Source organism: Piliocolobus tephrosceles, chromosome 5 (assembly GCF_002776525.5).
Source record: "Piliocolobus tephrosceles isolate RC106 chromosome 5, ASM277652v3, whole genome shotgun sequence".
In the NCBI taxonomy this organism is placed as follows: domain Eukaryota; kingdom Metazoa; phylum Chordata; class Mammalia; order Primates; family Cercopithecidae; genus Piliocolobus; species Piliocolobus tephrosceles.
The window spans coordinates 143,455,775-143,474,725 of NC_045438.1; the positions used below are offsets into that span (position 1 = coordinate 143,455,775).

At 43.4% G+C, this 18,951-nt stretch overlaps 1 protein-coding gene and 1 pseudogene across 2 annotated transcripts in view; both read left to right on the forward strand.

Moving 5' to 3' along the window:
• Positions 1–18,951, forward strand: part of RIPOR2 (RHO family interacting cell polarization regulator 2) — a 244,921-nt gene that overhangs the window by 4,653 nt on the left and 221,317 nt on the right. The window lies entirely within an intron of this gene.
• Positions 160–16,319, forward strand: LOC111541094 (annotated as a pseudogene).

Consider the following 18,951-nt stretch of genomic DNA (forward strand, 5'->3'; position numbering starts at 1 on the left):
GGAGGCTGAGGTGGGAGGATCACTTGAGGCCAGGAATTAGAGACCAGCCTGGCAATACAGCAAGATCCTGTCTCTATGAACAAGTTTTTCTTTTTAAGTTAGTGGGCATGGTGGTGTGTGCCTATAATCCCAGCTACTCAGGAGGCTGAGGCAGGAGGATTGATTGAACTCAGGAGTTGGAGGTTACACTGAGCTATTATCATGCCTCTGCACTCCAGCCTAGGTGACACAGCAAATGCTGTCTCAAAAAAACCAAAACAAACAAACAAAACAACAGTTGAACTCTGTTAGGTAGAGCTTTGATGGAGGTGACCGCTGGTTAGCACTTTTTGTGGACTCCAATGAAAGGAATGGAAATGAGTTTTCTCTGTCCCACTGAAAAGACAACAGTGACAAAGCTGATATGCACTTGGGATTAGGGAATCTGCTGTCTCAGAGATACCACTGGCGACTTCCTCCCCGTGTCAATGTGACTTAATTGTCTTGTTCTGCTTCACGGGCCATTCTCCTGACTCAGTGTGATGGCATTCTTAATTGTGACTGGACAAGGGGACCTGGTCAGGCAACAGTCTGAATCCCACAGACCATGCCCTGGACTGTGGTTGGGGCTGTGGGATTTCGAAGGAGGGCTTTCCTGTCTGCCACCAACCTGGGTTGACAGTTCTACACAGGGAGGTAAGAACCCAGCTGGCTCTTCCTCACTGCATGTGCAGCTCTGGAAGGCACTCTGATGCATAGAAAGAGTCTTAGATTTTCTTCTAAATACCACTGTCTTCAGATGAGAACCTGAAGCCAAGATCTCAGGGAGACAGAGGGGCTTGGGATAGGAAGAATATGTGGGCATCTTTCCCAGAGTCCTCCATCTGCACAAGGCTACCCACTCTGCAGATGGCCCCTGCTTGCAGAGAGATCCAGCGTCAATTTACAGAGTATCCCAGCTTCCTATCGGCTTTCTGTCCTGGCTTACCTGTTATCTGGCAAGGGTCAGGCCTTGACAACACTCATGTTTCTCCCCTGGTCTCTTCCCCTCTGGGATTTTGTACCGGCATGGGGAGGCACTATGGTTGCAGATTGAGCTTTTCAACGTGGATACAAACACCCAAGTGTCCCAGACCACAGCAGAAACCGTGTTGCTGCCTTTTCCAACCTGCTGATTTGGTCTCTTGCTGCTATTCTGACCATCAGAATCGCTACTGACTGACAAATCCCTTGTGCTGCGATTTTAGGCTTCAGGCTGGGCTTCTCTGCTCTGAAGCGGAGAAGAATATACCAGGCAAATTCCTCTCTTGGTTTCTATTTCCTTTAAGCTACAAGCTTAAAGATTTGAGAGGAGGTCAGTGAGGGGCTTACCCCAAGTACAAAAAAGAAAGAAACCTTTTAGAACGTTCTGTATAATTCATAGGTCACATATTTTCCTGGGTTTCAATCTAGACACCTGCTAAATTTATCCATTAACAGCCTCATCCCAGACAACAGGCGGCTGGGCCCCACAAGGCCTGGGTTTCTCCCCAGTTCTGAATCTTGTTTACCAACAGCTCTGCCAATTACAGAGAATGCTACTGCATTTTGTTTTAGGGACCCTAGTGTTTATACTGGCATAAAAATTATTTATATACCTTCAAACATGTTGTTACCTATTTTCTCATCATTCAGAAGAATACTTGCTTCTGTAGAAGGCTTACCCTCATCCTTCCTGCCTGAATGATTAAATCCATGGGTACAAATGCCAAATGTCCAATTCCAGTTTATACTGTCAAGGAAGAAAAATGATGGGAAACTGGAGAATGGAAGGTACTTTGAATAATTCAAGGAGGTCCGTTGGTTGAGAAAGTGTTCTCTTTGTATGTACATGATCTGGACAGATATTTTAGCTGTCTCAAGCCAAGGATGGACAAAAGAGAGGGTGTGGAGGGAAAAGGAAAGGAGAGGAAGCAGCAGCAAATACAAAGACAGCTAATAAACATAAAAAAGAAAATGAAACCAGCAGAGGGATTAGAGAACTCAGAACCTCGAAGGATTCTGAAGTCTGTAATTCTCAGGTTGTTTGTTTGATGAGGGATCTAAAGAGCCCAAAAGTTAATCACTAGAATGATAACTTGGTCTCTGGTTAGTAGCAGAAAATTACCAGAATAGCAAATTTTCTCAGAAGCATTAAGCTAGTGTATCAAGGTGGGGGTAAGGAGGATCTTAGGGAATGGAAAGCATCTTGAAATATGTTAGCCTAGATTCAACCCACTATGTGAGTACCAGTTTTTCCTCTGAAATAGCAAGATCCAAGAAATTGTTTCATTGTGTAAGAACATGTTAATTATACACACACACCTTACCCCCTCCTACCCTCCCTACACAGTTGTCAAAACTGTAAACTTGGGCAATAGCACTGAAAAATATGTCTTGATTTTGTTTTCATCTGATACAAACCTAATATACCCATGTTGTATAAAAATCAAACAATATAGAAACATACAACAAAGAGAAAGTCATCTAGAATTCCCAGCCCTCACCCTATGCAGCACAGCACTCCTATTTCTTTTGTAAAATATGCTAAATATATATACATATAACCTTTTTGTATAGTTTTTGTTTTAAAATGTTATCAATTCTCTATACATTCAAAAATAAAATTAAATAAACAAGTATGAGAAAAAATGCAAATTGAATGCAAACAGAAACCAATGAACTATATTTCAAATGAATAGCACAACTACATGGAAGAAAATGAAAAGAATTAATCCAAGTAACATTTGAACACAATACTTTGGCTAAATATCCTCAGTCAAAAAGCAAAAAAAAAGAAAGTCATAAAAATAATCTTAAACTCTGTTTAGCAGATTTGTTTTTTTGTAGACCACAGTTATAACAATTCTAAAACTATTTTGTGTATCACAGAACTAATCAAACAAGTACCTACATGATGTGTTGGGAGCCAGAGTTCTCACTGTGGGAGAAGGCAGATACAATATAAAATGAGTGAAGACAAAAAAGAATCCTATTTGTTGCCTTGGAATTAGAATAATCTAGATAGACAGATATACACAGATATTTCCTAGCTCTGTCCACTAAAAGGATCTAGAAGGAGTAATACCCAATAGCAATGAGCGACCTAGTACCCAGATCTTGGTTTTTGAATATCAGTCACACCAAAAGGAATGAGGGCCCATTGGAAAAATTCTGATCCCAGGGCTGCAGCAGTTAAATTACAAGATTAGGCTGAAATACCTTGTGCCAGAAAATAAAGAAGTGCTCAAAAAAAAAAAAAAAAAAAAACTAAAGGAAATCTGTCAAAAGGATTGGGGAGCTGCCTTGGAGGGGCTTCTACTGCCAAAACTGGGACAATGTGAGCATCAAATAAACAATGATGTTAATAGATTATAGCCCATTAAGTTAAATATCCATTTTTAAACATTAAAAATAAGAGCTAAAACCTAAAACTTTTTTTTTGAGATGGGGTCTCATTGTGTCACCCAGGCATGTGGCACCATCGCGGCTCACTGGAGCCTCACTGCAGCCTCGAACCTCTGGGCTCAAGCCATCTTCCCACCTCAGCCTCCCGAGTAGCTGGGACCACAGGAATGTTCCACCATGCCCAGCTAATTTTTTGTAGAGACAGAGTCTTGCTCTGTTGCCTAGGCAGGTCTTGAACTTGTGGGCTCAAGCAATTTTCCCATCTTGGCCTCCCAAAGTGCTGAGCTAAATATATTTTTAAATGGGATCAGAATAATACCATGTTCTACAACTTACTGTTTCATTTCACAAAATAACTTGGGTACCTTTTTATGTCAATATAAATAAATTTCTTCAGACAGGATCCATATACCCAAATCCCAGTGAAAGCTTGTAGAGTTTGAGACACTTTAAGTGCATCTAATCTGATTCACTTAAATATTAAAAAATGATTATAATTGTAAAGTGGATTGTATTGGTTGGGAATTGAACCATCCATGTACTTACTTATGGAGGCTGGACATCTGTGACTCTCCAGTCACGCTGTGCTGCTCTTTCTGTTTCCAGCTGGAAACTGGGCTATTTTAAAGGTCAGGGTAATCGGGAGAAGGTATGCATATCTATTTTCAAAAACCTATGCCTCACACAGTCTTTGAAGGGGAGATCTTTTCATCCTCCACCAAACAGAGGGTGATTTGGAAACAAGACCATTTCCAATCCCATCAAGGGTTGGCTCTAGGGATGCCTGGTTTCTGAGACATCAGAGATGTTCTTGTGCTTGGGAGCAGGTGTCTTAGTTGTTATCTCCATTACAGGGTGGGATGGAAAGAGGTAGGCAAAGCCTGAGCCAGCAGCAAGAACCAGGCAATATCAAGAAAAACGGAGACTGAGATACTTGCTAACACTTTGAATTGCTGCTGCCCAAAGCTTGTTCCCTGAGGTTTGTTACAAATTGAGTGAAATTAATCCAATCCTTCCATTTTCAAGCAAGTAAAAAAAAAAAAATGCCATAAAGGATTCGCTTGCTGATACTGCATCAAAGGGAGGACAGTAAATTCATGTAAGTGAGTCAGCAAAGAACCCCAAGAGCTCTTCCCCTCTGTACCAAGGGGAAACTTTACTCCTATTCGGATGGTTTGAAGGGGAGAGAGAGAGTACTCTTGAACGCATGAGAGAGTATGAAAGCAAGTGTATGGGTCTACAAGCAACCCTCTAAATGGCATAGGTGGTGAAGAAAATGCATTAGATGTATTTTTAAATGTTTTCTAACATTTTATTATTAATACATTTCACATATAGAAAAGTTGAAATAATTATACAGTGAATATCCATGTAACTACCACCTACATCACATACCTAACTATATATCTCTCTATAAATCCTTTAATAAATCTTATTTTTAATGCTGTCTGAATATAGACATCTGTATACTTTATTCTAAACACTCCAACATATATATCAGTCAATCTTTGTTAATAGTTTAAAAAAGTGTAGTCATGTTTATTGAGGTATAATTACATAAAGTACAGCATACTTTTTAAGTGTACAGTCCTATGGATCTTGACAAACACTTACAGTCGTGTAATCACCACAACAATGAATATATAGAAGAGTTCCATCACCCCAGACATTCCTTCATGCCCATTTGGAGTCAGTCCCTTTCCCCAGCCCTTGTCAACCAGTGATCTGTTTTCTGTCCTTATTGTTTTGGCTTTTCCAGAATGTCTCATGAGCTGGGTACAGTGGCACATGCCTAAAGTCCCAGCTACTCGGGAGGATGGCTTGAGCCCAGGAGTTCTGGGGTATAGTGTGCTCTGCTGACTGGGTGTCTGCACTAAGTTTAATATCAGTATGGTGACCTCTTGGGAGTGAGGGACCACCAGGTTGCCTAAAGAGGGGTGAACTGGCCCAGGTCGAAAACAGAGCAGGTAAAAACTCCTGTGTTGATCAGTAGTGGGATCCTGCTTGTGAATAGCCACTGCACTCCAGCTTAGGCAAGTGCAATAGCAAGACCCCGGCGCTGGACGCAGTGGCTCACGTCTGTAATCCCAACACTTTGGGAGCCCAAGGTGGGTGGATCGCCTGAGGTCAGGGGTTCATGACCAGCCTGACCAACACGGAGAAACCCAGCCTCTACTAAAATACAGAATTAGCTGGGCATTGTGGTATATGCCTGTAATCCCATCTACTTAGGAGGCTGAGGCATGAGAATTGCTTGAATCCAAGAGGCAGAGATTGCAGTGAGCTGAGATCACGCCAATGCACTCCAGCCTGGGCAACAAGAGTGAAACTCCATCTCAAAAAAGGAAAGAAAGAAAGAAAGAAAACCAGCAAGACCCCATCTTAAAAAAAAAAAAACAAAAAACAGAATATCTCATAAACGGAATCATACAGTATGTAGCCTTTTGAGTCTTGCTTCTTTCACTTAACATGATAAATTTGAGATTCATCGACGATGTTGCATGCACATTTGTTCCTCTTTGTTGCTAAGTAGTATCCCATTATTGGATGTATTCTTATACAGTATAGTTATTTGCAAGTGGTAAGATCTCTAATCACCAAAAAGCATGAGTAAACATGGTCATCAGAGGGGACAACCCCTGAGTTCCGGGGGACCCCAATTCTATCCATAGCTCTGATCCTCTCTCAGGGGAAGCTCTGAGCAAACGAGGGACTCTGAACGCTCTGAGTCCCACTTCATCTCATCTGTACCCTGGGAATATCATCAGTGGCAACTACGCAGGGATAGTTTATTTAATAAGCAGTAAATGATTATGATTCACAATGTATTAGGCCAGTCATCAACCCTACTTTTTCTTTGACATTGTAATATGATTATACAACCTGTACACAAAAACAGAGATCTTTTCCCCCCATTTAAGACCTGAGCCAGGATGACACAGACAAGCAGAGGCAGGAGGATACAGAAGAACAAGGATAGAAAAAAGGGGAGAGACACTATAGCGGAGGCTGTAATGGTTCTGTCAAGCTAAGACCCAGTTGTGGAAGAACCAGGAGTCCCACTAGATTTGAAGAGCTTTCTGGCTGTCTGGTTCTCCCACTCCATTTTCTTTCCCTACCTTGAGTTAAAAGTCTGTATTTTCAATCTAAAACAATAATATCCTGTACACAGAAGGAAAAGAATTAAAGAATATCTTGATCTCGTAAGAAAAGCATATAGTTTGACTTCATGTTTTTAACCCAGCTTTTAACTGAGTAACCCAGACATCGTTATAATTCCCTCAAAGGACCAAAAAAAAAAAAAAAAAAAAAAAAAAAAATCAATTTTCTTCTATTTCCCCACAACAGTTAAAAAATTAAGATACCTGGTTTTTTTGTTTGTTTGTTTTTTGTTTTTTTTTAAGATGAGAAGCATAATCTTCAGGGTAAGGTTATATATATTTTTTTCCTTCGCCCTCACTCCCAGTGCTGTCTCTATTTCTGTCATCTGAGAAGGTGATGTGGGGCACGGAGGGTCCTAGCTCAGGGTCTGGGACTTGTTGCCTGGTCTTGCCCCTGCTCATCTGTGAGGCATCACTCAGACCACTCACTGTCTCAGTACAGTCAGTACATGAACATTCCTTTGTGTCCAGGCCACAGTTCGTTCTTGGTTTCCTATCCACCCCTTTCTCATTACTTTTCTTTTAGACAGAGTCTTGCTCTGTCACCAGGCTGGAGTGCAGTGGCATGATCTCCGCTCACTGCAACCTCCACCTCCCGAGTTCAAGCCATTCTCTTGCCTCAGCCTCCCAAGTACTTGGGACCACAGGCGCATGCCACCACGCCCAGCTAATTTTTTGTATTTTTAGTAGAGACGGGGTTTCACTATGTTGACCAGGATGTTCTTGATCTCTTGACTTCAAGATCTGCCTGCCTCAGCCTCCCAGAGTGCTAAGATTACAGGCGTGAGTCACTGCACCCGGCCCTCATTTCTTTGAGGGCAATCTCTCCTAGCACTCTGCTGCCTCCAGTTGTACTGATCAATGGTATCTTCTCTCAGTCTTAGAGCACAATTCTCAGGGCCTTTCCTTACCTTATCCTACATCAAAACAGATCCACTCTTCCTCATACTTTCCTACCCTCGTGTGGACTACATGAAGGGCCCAATGTCAACCTGATAAAATTGATTAAAACTTCACATGCTTAAGGGTGGAAATGATTTCACATGCATTATCTCATTGGAGACCCACAACTACTCTATACAGCTAGAAGAATCTGTACTATCTCTAGCCCCCCCCCCCCATTTTTTTCTTGTATGGAAACTGAAGCTCAGAGAGAAAGGAGTAACAAATCTGTCATTTATTGGGGGCCATATTAGTATTGTGTCCAGCATTGGTGGGTTCTTGGTCTCACTGACTTCAAGAATGAAGCCACGGACCCTCGCAGTGAGTGTTACAGTTCTTAAAGACAGTGTGCCTGAAGTTTGTTCCTTCAGACACTCAGATGTGTCTCGAGCTTTTTCCTTCTGGTGGGTTCATAGTCTCGCCCTCAAGAGTGAAGCTGCAGACTTTCGTGGTGAGTGTTATAGCTCTTAAAGGCAGTGTGTCTGGAATTGTTTGTTCTTCCCGGTGGGTTTGTGGTCTCACTGGTTTCAGGAGTGAAACTGCAGACCTTTGCGGTGAGTGTTACAGCTGACAAAAGCAGCATGAACCCAAAAAGTGAGCAGCAGCAAGATTTATTGCAAAAAGTGAAATAATAAAGATTCCAAGGTGGGGAAGGGGACTGGGGGGCGTTGCCGCTGGCTGGTCCTGGCAGCCTGCTTTTATTCCCTTATCTGGCCCCACCCACATCCTGCTGATTGGTCCATTTACAATCCTTGAGCTAGACTGATTGGTCCATTTACAATCCTTGAGCTAGACAGAGTCACCCAGTGCTAGTTAGCTAGATACAGAGTACCAATTGGTGTATTCACAAATCTTGAGCTAGACACAGAGTACTGCTAGACACAGAGTGCTGATTGGTGCACATATGATCCTCCGCTAGATATAAAAGTTCAAGTCCCCATCCACTTCAGGAGCCCAGCTGGCTTCACCCAGTGGATTCTGCACCAGGGCTGCAGGTGGAGCTGCCTGCCAGTCCAGAGCCCTGCCTGCACTCCTCAGCCCTTGGGCTGTCAATGGGACCCGGCACCACGGAGCAGGGGGCGGCGCCCGTAAGGGAGGCTCAGGCCGTGGGGGAACCCACCGCAGGAGGAGGAGCTCAGACATGGCGGGCTGTAGGTCCCGAGCCCTGCCCCACCTGGAGGCAGCTAAGACCCAGCCAGAATTTGAGTGCGAAGCCGGCGAGCCGGCACTGCTGGGGGACCCGGCGCAACCTCCGCAACTGCTGGCCCCAGTGCTAAGCCCCTCACTGCCCTGGGCCGGTGGCGCGGGCTGGCCGCTCAGTGTGTGGGGCCCGCCGAGCTCGCGCCAGCGCCCACCGGAACTCACACCGTCCGGCGAGCACAGCCGCGGTTCCCACCCGCGCCTCTCCCTCCACACCTCCCCGCAAGCAGAGGGAGGAGGCTCAGGTCTCAGCCATCCTAGAGAGGGGCTCCCATGGTGCCGTGGCGGGCTGAAGGGCTCAAGTGCTGCCAGAGTGGACGCCGAGGGCGGAGGCCAAGGAGGCACTGAGAGTGAGGGCTGCTAGCACATTGTCACCTCTCAGTTATCAGGCATTGTGCCAGCTCCCCTATTGGGCATTATCTCAATCCTCAGTCCAACCCTATAAGGTTGGTAATTGTATCCATTTTGCAAGTGAGGAAGTTGAGGCTCAGAGAAGTTAAAGGACTTATTAAAAATCACAGGCCACAGTGTGGCAGAACAGAGCCAACATTCAGACACTTGTGTACAAGTCCAGAGTGGGTTTTCACTGCTGGAACTAGGACTCAAGCTCAAATCAATCAACTTCTAATTTTATGGTTCTTCCAGTGGCCACGCTGTCTAATCAGAAAATGCACCCTACAGTCTCTCCCCAAATCTCAAAACATGGGCCCGGTTGAAATGCACACAGCTCTGGGAGTCTCCTAGAGGCAGAACAAGGGCTGGCGATGTCTGAGGGCAGCTATGGAGATATTTGGAAATCTATTGGAAACTGCATCTTCCTGCGCTGTGCTGAATGTCCAGGTATCACCGAATATTCAAATCTCTACAGAATGCCTACCTTGAGTCCCTGAATTCTTTCTTATGCAGGACGAGGGTGGTAGGGGCCACTCAGAAAGAAATCTGAACACGCAGAACCCTTGGACTTAGAGCTGGTGGGGGTCGTAGGCAGCCAGCCCACTTCCAGTGGACGGTGCCCACTACCCTTTCTTTTCAGAAGCGAGCCAAGAAGGATGGCTCAGCGGCCCGAATGGAGCACCTCTGCCCTCCTTGGCTGCTGGGTGTGTCTCCAGGGATTCCTGTCCACTGAACTTGCCTCTTCCCTCTTGTTCAGTCGGTTTCCCAACCTGGGGGTGTCTGCGGATCACGGTATTTGAGAGGCTGGGCTGAGGTGGAGAAGAGGGTGGGGCAGGAGCACCTAAGTCGCTCAAGGATTTGGTGACTCATACCCAGGGAGGGGGGCCCTCTTTCTCCCCAGCATTTGGGGCGCCCAAGGCTGTTCCCACGCTTAGCAGAGGATGCCCCTGTCATCCCCCAAGGTGCCTGCTCAGAGTGTGCCAGCTACAGCATGGCCACCACGAGGCCGGTTATGTATTTATTTCCTGGCAGAACTGAACCCCAAACGCTTTTCCTTCTGTGCTGTGCGTGAAAGAAACAGAAACCGCTGCACAGCATGTCTATATTTAGACCCTGGGCCCTGACCCTCCCACAGAGGTCAGCTTGTAGACTTTTCTTTCGGAGCCTGGGGATGGGTTTGTACTTCACCCTCGAGCGCCTCCCCCTGGGAACCCGCAGAGGGCTGGGTGGCTCTGCAGTCCTGCGTGCTAAGTGCTTTTCTTCGCTTCTCGGTGCTTGGGCCGTCTTGTAAGCAAAAGTAGGTGAATTGAATCCACCCCTACGCAATTGTCGTTTGCATTAAGATAATGCACGTGGAAATATTTTGTGAGCTATGCAGTGTCACCCAAATTATTTTAAAAATACAATGCATCAGCAAGTTCTTTATGAGCTTACTTTTTTGTATTAACATTTGGAAATTGGAACAGCTACTTATAGGAGACTTGCAGATCCCAGAATGTGCTGTTTACCTCAGTGGTTTCTTTTGCACTTGCTGTGTCAGGAGTTTTGAGGCCGGTGATGTCAGCAAATCAGCAAACAGACTCACACCTGAGCAGCCCGGGAGTGGTCTAGGGCCTGTGGAGCAAGCCAGAGTGGCCTCTTCTCAGCCTCCTCTCCACTGGAGAGCACTTGAGTTATTATTTGTTTCCTCCAGACCTCAGCCTCTTATCTCATGCCAACTTCCTTTCAGAGGCATTCGTGCTGTATGCCCCAAGATTTTCCTCTGTTTACCTTCTTTAAAGTTGGCATGGTCTTGAATTTTAGACCACCGTAATCTCCCTTTGACAGTGAATGTTCACAAATTCAAAGAAATTGCAGGATTCATATTCTGAAATTCATATAAATTATTTCTTTATGAGTACACATAAAACTCCTTTCTCTTAAAATATACAGAAAAAGAAAAATGTACAGCTGCTCAGGGTAACAAAGTATTGCCTCCTAGAAATTCTCAGGCTTCTTGTCTTTAAGGATAAACATGAAGCATTTCTAGTTAGTGTCTCCGTTGTTTGCATATTGAGCTTCCAAAATGCTTTAGAAGGTTCATCTTTTCAATCCGCCCTTCACAGTCGTTTATTTTTCATTTGCTAAGCAGAGGTAAACTTGAAACCATCTCTATGTGACTTATCATAAATCCCAATTAGTGAGACCTCAAATAATGAACTTGACTCTCATTTATACATACACGTGACAAAATGTATACCTAAATAAATATCTAATAAAAGCTCCCTAATAGCAAAATACCATGAAGAGAAGCAATTTTCCTCTCTTTTTCACACGATGGCTCTAATTAATCATACAGTACAGAAAAATAAGAAACCTTTTATGTAGCTTTTAGTGGTTTTGTTCATTCTTTAGTTTCCATCTGTGAGTAGCATTCATTTATAAACCTGTCTTGCTGAGCACAATGCTTTTAAAAATGACTTGCTTGTGACTCAAAAACAAAAAACCCAACGATCTTTGTAACTTTTAATCTCATGCAATTTCTTCAGTTTCTTTTGTTGGTGAATACACGTACAATTTGGTTTTGAAATACCATGTATCAAAGCACAAACAAATCATCCCTTGGAGTCGTGAAGAAGCTTATCCATGTATCACAGTGTTCTGGTCAAGCCCATATTTCAGTGTCTCCTACAGCTCTGATTCGTGACCTCTAAGGAAACCCACCCTCTCACTCTTCCTGAACAGTTGCTCACTAGAGGACTAAGTGAAGGGAAAGATTGCTCCTTAAAGTGAAAAAACAATGTTTTCCAAAGCCGTGTTGAATACGCATATTCATCATATCACAGGAAGTTTTTCTTTTAAACCTAATATGCATTTTCTTTAATTTGTATGGTTTTCTCAAGTTCAACATTCAGTTTTCGTTTTAATCAGTTATATTCTAAAAACAATGAAATTTTTTTCTCCTTAGAAATTCAGTTTAAATTGAAAAGAACTTTTGTTTTTCCCTTCTTTTAAGGCACAAATAGTGCTGGGAGGGGGCGAGGGTAAACTTCTTTATCTGTCCCTGTCATTTCTTTTTTAAAGGTTCTGTTGCTTATATACTTCTAACCCTAAAAAAGCCTTGTCACGCACCCAGTCTTCCCCTAGCTCTGGGCTTCCAGAGCACTGTTATTCAACAGAGAGTTTCTATGAAAATCCAAAGTACTATCTCCAAATAGCAGAAACCTTAACACCACAGGCTCTTATTGGAATTTGTCTGGAAGAATCCTAAAGCTAAATAAACAGAAGCTTCTAAATTACCTTTTTCCCCCCTTGACTAGATCAAATTCTTGGAACTCCTGCCACCCACATGTACACCAGGGCCTGTGGGGGGAGCGGGCGTGAGGCAGAGAGGGCTTCCTGTTACCATTAAATGAATAAAGAGACCTCTACATATCAACTGTGGCCTCTCTTTTTTTCTTGACTCTTCTTCCGTCCATTTAGTGTGAATATTTGAAGGTTAAACGGAGCATGGCCCCACATGTCTGATTGCTCACCCATCGATATACAACCTGAAGTCACAAATTTGGCTTCAGAGAATATTGTGGAGCTGAAAGGATGGCAACTTCAATTTTCAATAAATAACTAGAAAGAGAGAAAATAGCTTTCCAGGGGAAAGGATTCCCTATTTAATAAATGGTGCTGGGAAAATTGGCTAGCCATAAGTAGAAAGCTGAAACTGGATCCTTTCCTTACTCCTTATACCAAAATTAATTCAAGATGGATTAGAGACTTAAATGTTAGACCTAATACCATAAAAACCCTAGAAGAAAATCTAGGTAATACCATTCAGGACATAGGCATGGGCAAGGACTTCATAGCTAAAACACCAAAAGCAACAGCAACAAAAGCCAAAATTGACAAATGGGATCTAATTAAACTAAAGAGCTTCTGCACAGCAAAAGAAACTACCATCAGAGTGAACAGGCAACCTACAGAATGGGAGAAAATTTTTGCAATCTACCCATCTGACAAAGGGCTAATATCCAGAATCTACAAAGAACTCAAACAAATTTACAAGAAAAAAACAACCCCATCAAAAAGTGGGCAAAGGATATGAACAGACATTTCTCAAAAGAAGACATTCATACAGCCAACAGACACATGAAAAAATGCTCATCATCACTTGCCATCAGAGAAACGCAAATCAAAACCACAATGAGATACCATCTCACACCAGTTAGAATGGCAATCATTAAAAAGTCAGGAAACAACAGGTGCTGGAGAGGATGTGGAAAAATAGGAACACTTTTACACTGTTGGTGGGATTGTAAACTAGTTCAACCATTATGGAAAACAGTATGGCAATTCCTCAAGGATCTAGAACTAGATGTACCATATGACCCAGCCATCCCACTACTGGGTATATACCCAAAGGATTATAAATCATGCTGCTATAAAGACACATGCACACGTATGTTTATTGCGGCACTATTCACAGTAGCAAAGACTTGGAATCAACCCAAATGTCCATCTGTGACAGACTGGATTAAGAAAATGTGGCACATATACACCATGGAATACTATGCAGCCATAAAAAAGGATGAGTTTGTGTCCTTTGTAGGGACATGGATGCAGCTGGAAACCATCATTCTTAGCAAACTATCACAAGAACAGAAAACCAAACACCACGTGTTCTCACTCATAGGTGGGAACTGAACAACAAGATCACTTGGACCCGGGAAGGGGAACATCACACACCGGGGCCTCTCATGGGGGGCGGGGGGGAGGGATTGCATTGGGAGTTATACCTGATATAAATGACGAGTTGATGGGTGCTGACGAGTTGATGGGTGCAGCACACCAACATGGCACAGGTGTACATATGTAACAAACCTGCACGTTATGCACATGTACCCTAGAACTTAAAGTATAATAAAAAATAAATAGATAGATAGATATAATTACCTAGTGCTAAAAAAAAAAAAAAGTTGCATTTGTAAAACCTTATATGCTTCTTTTTTTGTATCTGCAATGGGAAAAGTAAACTTCAAATAAAAAAAAAAAAAAAGAAAGAAAATAGCTTTCCAAGTCATCAAAGAAAACCCATGGTGAGAAGGATATCAATGGATTAAAACAGGCATAAAGAGGAAACTGAAGGCAAAGTATTGACAAAATTTAGAAATGACTATCAGCTTCAGCTAAGTCCCATACTCACCTGCTCCGTGGACAGAGTAGGGAAGCAGCAGTTACAAGTTATGAGAAACAGTGCTGCAGTATTGTCGGGGGGCAAGGTGAGGGTTTTTCTTCCTCTTTGAGGGTCAGTTGTCAGTCTGAGGCCACACTGCTTCCAAAAGGACACAGAACTGTAAACCTTTAACAATGGTTTAAAAATCTGACTGCTCCTGCTCTGTTGCCTGCCACAGCTGCCTGAGCCCGAGTGGTTCACTGCACTATGAAGACAGACCCCAGATGCTGAGAACTAGCGCCTCCAATCCCAGATGCCAGGTCCAGCAAAGGCTCCATGGTTCTGGCCTATGGTGGAGGCCTGGACACCTCCTGCATCCTCGTGTGGATGAAGGAACAAGGCTCTGACGTCATTGCCTACCTGGCCAACACTGGCCAGAAGGAAGACTTCAAGGAAGCCAGGAAGGCAGCACTGAAACTTGTGGCCAAAAAGGTGTTCATGGAGGATGTCATCAGGGAGTTTGTGGAGGAGTTCATCTGGCCGGCCATCCAGTCCAGCACACCGTGTGAGGACCGCTACCTCCTGGGCACCTCTCTTGCCAGGTCCTGTTTTGCCAGCAAACAAGTGGAAATCGTCCAGTGGGAGAGGGTGCCCACGGCACCACGGGTAAGGGGAACGATCAGGTCCAATTTGAGCTCACCTGGTACTCGCTGGCCCCCCCAGATAAAGGTCATTGCACCCTGGAGGATGCCCGAGTTCTATAACCAGTTCAAGGGCAGTAATGAGCTGATGGAATACGCAAAGCAACACGGGATTCCCATTCCCGTCACTCCCAAGAACCCATGGAGCATGGACGAGAACCTCATGCACATCAGCTAGGAGGCTGGAATCCTGGAGAACCCCAAGAACCAAGTACCTCCAGGTCTCTACACGAAGACCCAGGAACCGGCCAAAGCCCTCAACACCCCTGACATCCTCGAGAACGAATTTTAAAAAGGGTCCCTGTGAAGGGACCAGCGTAAAGGGTCCCCGTGAAGGTGACCAACGTCAAGGATGGCTCCACCCACCAGACCTCCTTGGAGTTCTTCACGTACCTGAACGAAGTCTCGGGCAAGCACGGTGTGGGAAGTACTGACGTCATGGAGAACCGCTTCACTGGAATGAAGTCCCGAGGTATCTATGAGACCCCAGCAGGCACCATCCTTTACCACACTCATTTAGACATCGAGGCCTTCACCATGGACCAGGCGGGAGGTGCGCAAAATCAAACAAGGCCTGGGCTTGAAATTTGCTGAGCTTGAAATTTGCCGGTTTCCAGCATAGCCCTGAGTGTGAATTTGTCCGCCATTGCATCGCCAAGTCCTAGGACCGAGTGGAAGGGAAAGCGCAGGTGTCCGTCCTCAAGGGCCAGGTGTACATCCTTAGCCGGGAGGCCCCACTGTCTCCCTACAACGAGGAGCTGGTGAGCATGAACGCGCAGGGTGATTATGAGCCAATTGATGCCACCGGGTTCATCAACATCAATTCCCTCAGGCTGAAGGAGTATCATTGCCTCCAGAGCAAGGTCACTGCCAAATAGACCCCTGTACAATGAGGAGCTGGGGCCTCCTCACTTTGCAGATACCCCAAGTACAGGCGCTAACTGTTGTGATAATTTGTAATTGTGACTTGTTCTTCCCGGCTGGCAGCGTAGTGGGGCTACCAGGCCCCAGCTTTGTTCCCTAGTCCCCTGAAGCCTGCAAACATCGTCATTGAAGGGAAGGGTGGGGGGCAGCTGCGGTGGGTAGCTATAAAATGACAATTAAAAGATACACTATTAAAAAAAATTGCTCTGAAAATGAGTCTACTGGGCAGTGACATTCACATTTCTGAAATTAATGCATACTCTATTTGCATTTTCTCTTTTTCCTGTCGTCACCTTTCTTTGTCAACTAGTAAATAAATCCCTAAAGCTTATAAATATTATTTTGGGCTAGCCATGGTTGCACCATCATGCCTGTAATCCCAAAACTTTGGGAAGTAGTGGGGAGAGGACTGCTTGAGCCCATGAGTTCAAGTCCAGCCTGGACAACACAGTGGGACTCTATCTCTACAAAAATATCAAAAACTTAGCTGGGTGTAGTGGCACACACCTGTAGTCTAGCTACTCAGGAGGCTGAGGTGGAAGGATGGTTTAAGCCCAGGAGTTTGAGGCTGCAGTGAGCTGTGAACACACCCCACTTCAGCCTGGGTGACAGAACAAGGCCCTGTCTTAAAAAAAAAAAAAAAAAAAAAAAGAAGGTACCACATTATGTGTTATGTTAAAAAGAAATATTTGTCCTTATGAATTAATGATTAAGCAAACTATATCATACAATGAGATATGACTCAGCAATAAAAACAAATGAACTGATGCATGCAATCACATGGGTTATTCTCAATGCATTATCCTAAGTGAAAGAAGCCAGAATCAAAAGGCTACATACTGTATGATACCACTCATAAGACAGTCTGGAAAAGACAAAACTATTAGGACAGAAAGCAAATCATTGGTTGCCAAGGGCTGACTACTGAAGCATAAGGAAACTTTTTTCATATGATGTAACTCTTCTGTATCTTGATTGCGGTGGTGGTTACACTACTGTATACATTTGTTACAACTTGTAGAACTATGCACTAAAAAGGGTTAATTTTACTCCAGGAAATTATACCTAAAAACAAGTGTATCTAATTCCATCAAATTGATGGGTTCATTTCTACGTAGTTACAGACCTTTTTTTTTTTAAGTTTAATATTTATCTTTCCCTTGGCACCAACTTTCTCTTGGTATAAACCAATTACTTGATCTGAAGCATTGAGGAATTTAGGATTGTTTCATGTAATAGGGTAGATTTCAATCTGGTCTCTCACTGACTCAGACTATAGACAAACTCCTGAGCTAAATGTTGGGACCCTCCACAGTCTTGCCATGTTTGCCACAACTTTAATGTCCTTTTTTTTTTAAATCTTTTTTAAATTTTTTTAATTCTATAGGTTTTCTTGGGAACAGGAGGGATTTGGTTACGTAAGTAAGTTCTTTAGTGGTGATTTGTGAGATTTTGACTCATCAATCGAGGAGTATACACTGAACCCAGTTTGTAGTCTTTTACCCTCAACCCCTTCCCACCCTTTCCCTCTGAGTCCCCAAAGTTCTTTGTGTCTTTCTTATGCCTTTGCATCTTCATAGCTTAGCTCTCACTTATGAGTGAGAACATACAATGTTTGGTTTTCCATTCCTGGGTTTTCCATTCCTGAGTTACTTCACTTAGAATGATAGTCTCCAATCTCCCCCAGGTCCCTGTGAATGCCATTAAGTCATTCCTTTCTATAGCTGAGTAGTAGTCATCATGTATGTATACCACAATTTCTTTATCCACTCATTGATTGATGGGCATTTGGGTGCCACAGCCTTAATTTCTATAGTCCCCTTGCATGATCCTTCTTCTTAAACAGAGCTGGTCTTCTCACTGCCTCTAGCACTCAAAGCTCATACCTTTTTTCATGTAGTCACCCTGCCTAGAAATGCATTCCTCTCCCTTTCTTCTTCCTCCTCCTCATCTCACTTCTATCATCAATAAATACTCACGAAATGAGCACTGTCCTATATGCAAAGGAAACAAAGATTAAACTAGCTGGACACAGTGGCTCACACCTGTAATCCCAGTACTTTGGGAGGCCAAGGCGGGTGGATCACCTGAGGTCAGGAATTCGAGACCAGCCCGGCCAACATAATGAAATCCCATCTCTACTAAAAATACAAAAGAAGTAGCCAGGCATGGTAGTGGGCACCTGTAATCCCAACTACTTGGGAGGCTGAGGCAGGAGAATCGCTTGAACCCAGGAGGCGGAGGTTGCTGTAAGCCAAGATCACGACACTGCATTCCAGCCTGGGCAACAGAGAGACTCCATCTAAAAAAAAAGAAAAGAAAAAAATTAAACTAAACATGAACCTTGTCCCCAAAGAGCTTCCAGGAAATAGGACTTATAACACCATGTTAAAAGTTGTTTTGACAATATTATTTGTGAATTTTATTTTCTTTTATCTCATTGGAACTATCTAATTTTGGACATTGAATACCTGTTTGGTAGTAAGAGGATGAGGCAGAGATTAAGGATTAATAAATGGTTTGGACTAGAGGTTGTTAGACTTTTGGAAGTGACAACTAGACATTAGGATATCAAAAATCAGAAATTGCCAGTATCAGAAAGGAACTGGTGGGTGGAGATACCTTGTGGAATCTCATTACAAATGGCAGATACATCCATCTTAATCTGTGTTGATGCTCTCATTCACAGTAAGAATCAGGATGAATATCACATTGACTTATTGGATAGCACAGGGAAAATTTACTCTTGAAGAGGCCTAATTAATTGCAATGAGCAGATTCTAGGAGGAAAAATATAACCTATCTCAGGAAGGCTCCTGCATGTTTTATTTCAAATCCTGCTTAGTTGTGTTTTCATTCTTTAACTAACTCAGAAGGATCTTTTGGCTGAGGGAAAAGTGTTCTTTTTTTCTTGCGCAATTTTCACTAACACATAAGGAGATATTTTGCTTGTTTATTATAAACTATTTACTTGGTTTATTATTCCAACAATAATAAATTAACATTGTCCAGAAAAGCCTTTAGTACTAGCTGATTTTTAATAAGACATATTGTGATACATAATATTGGAAATAATTTT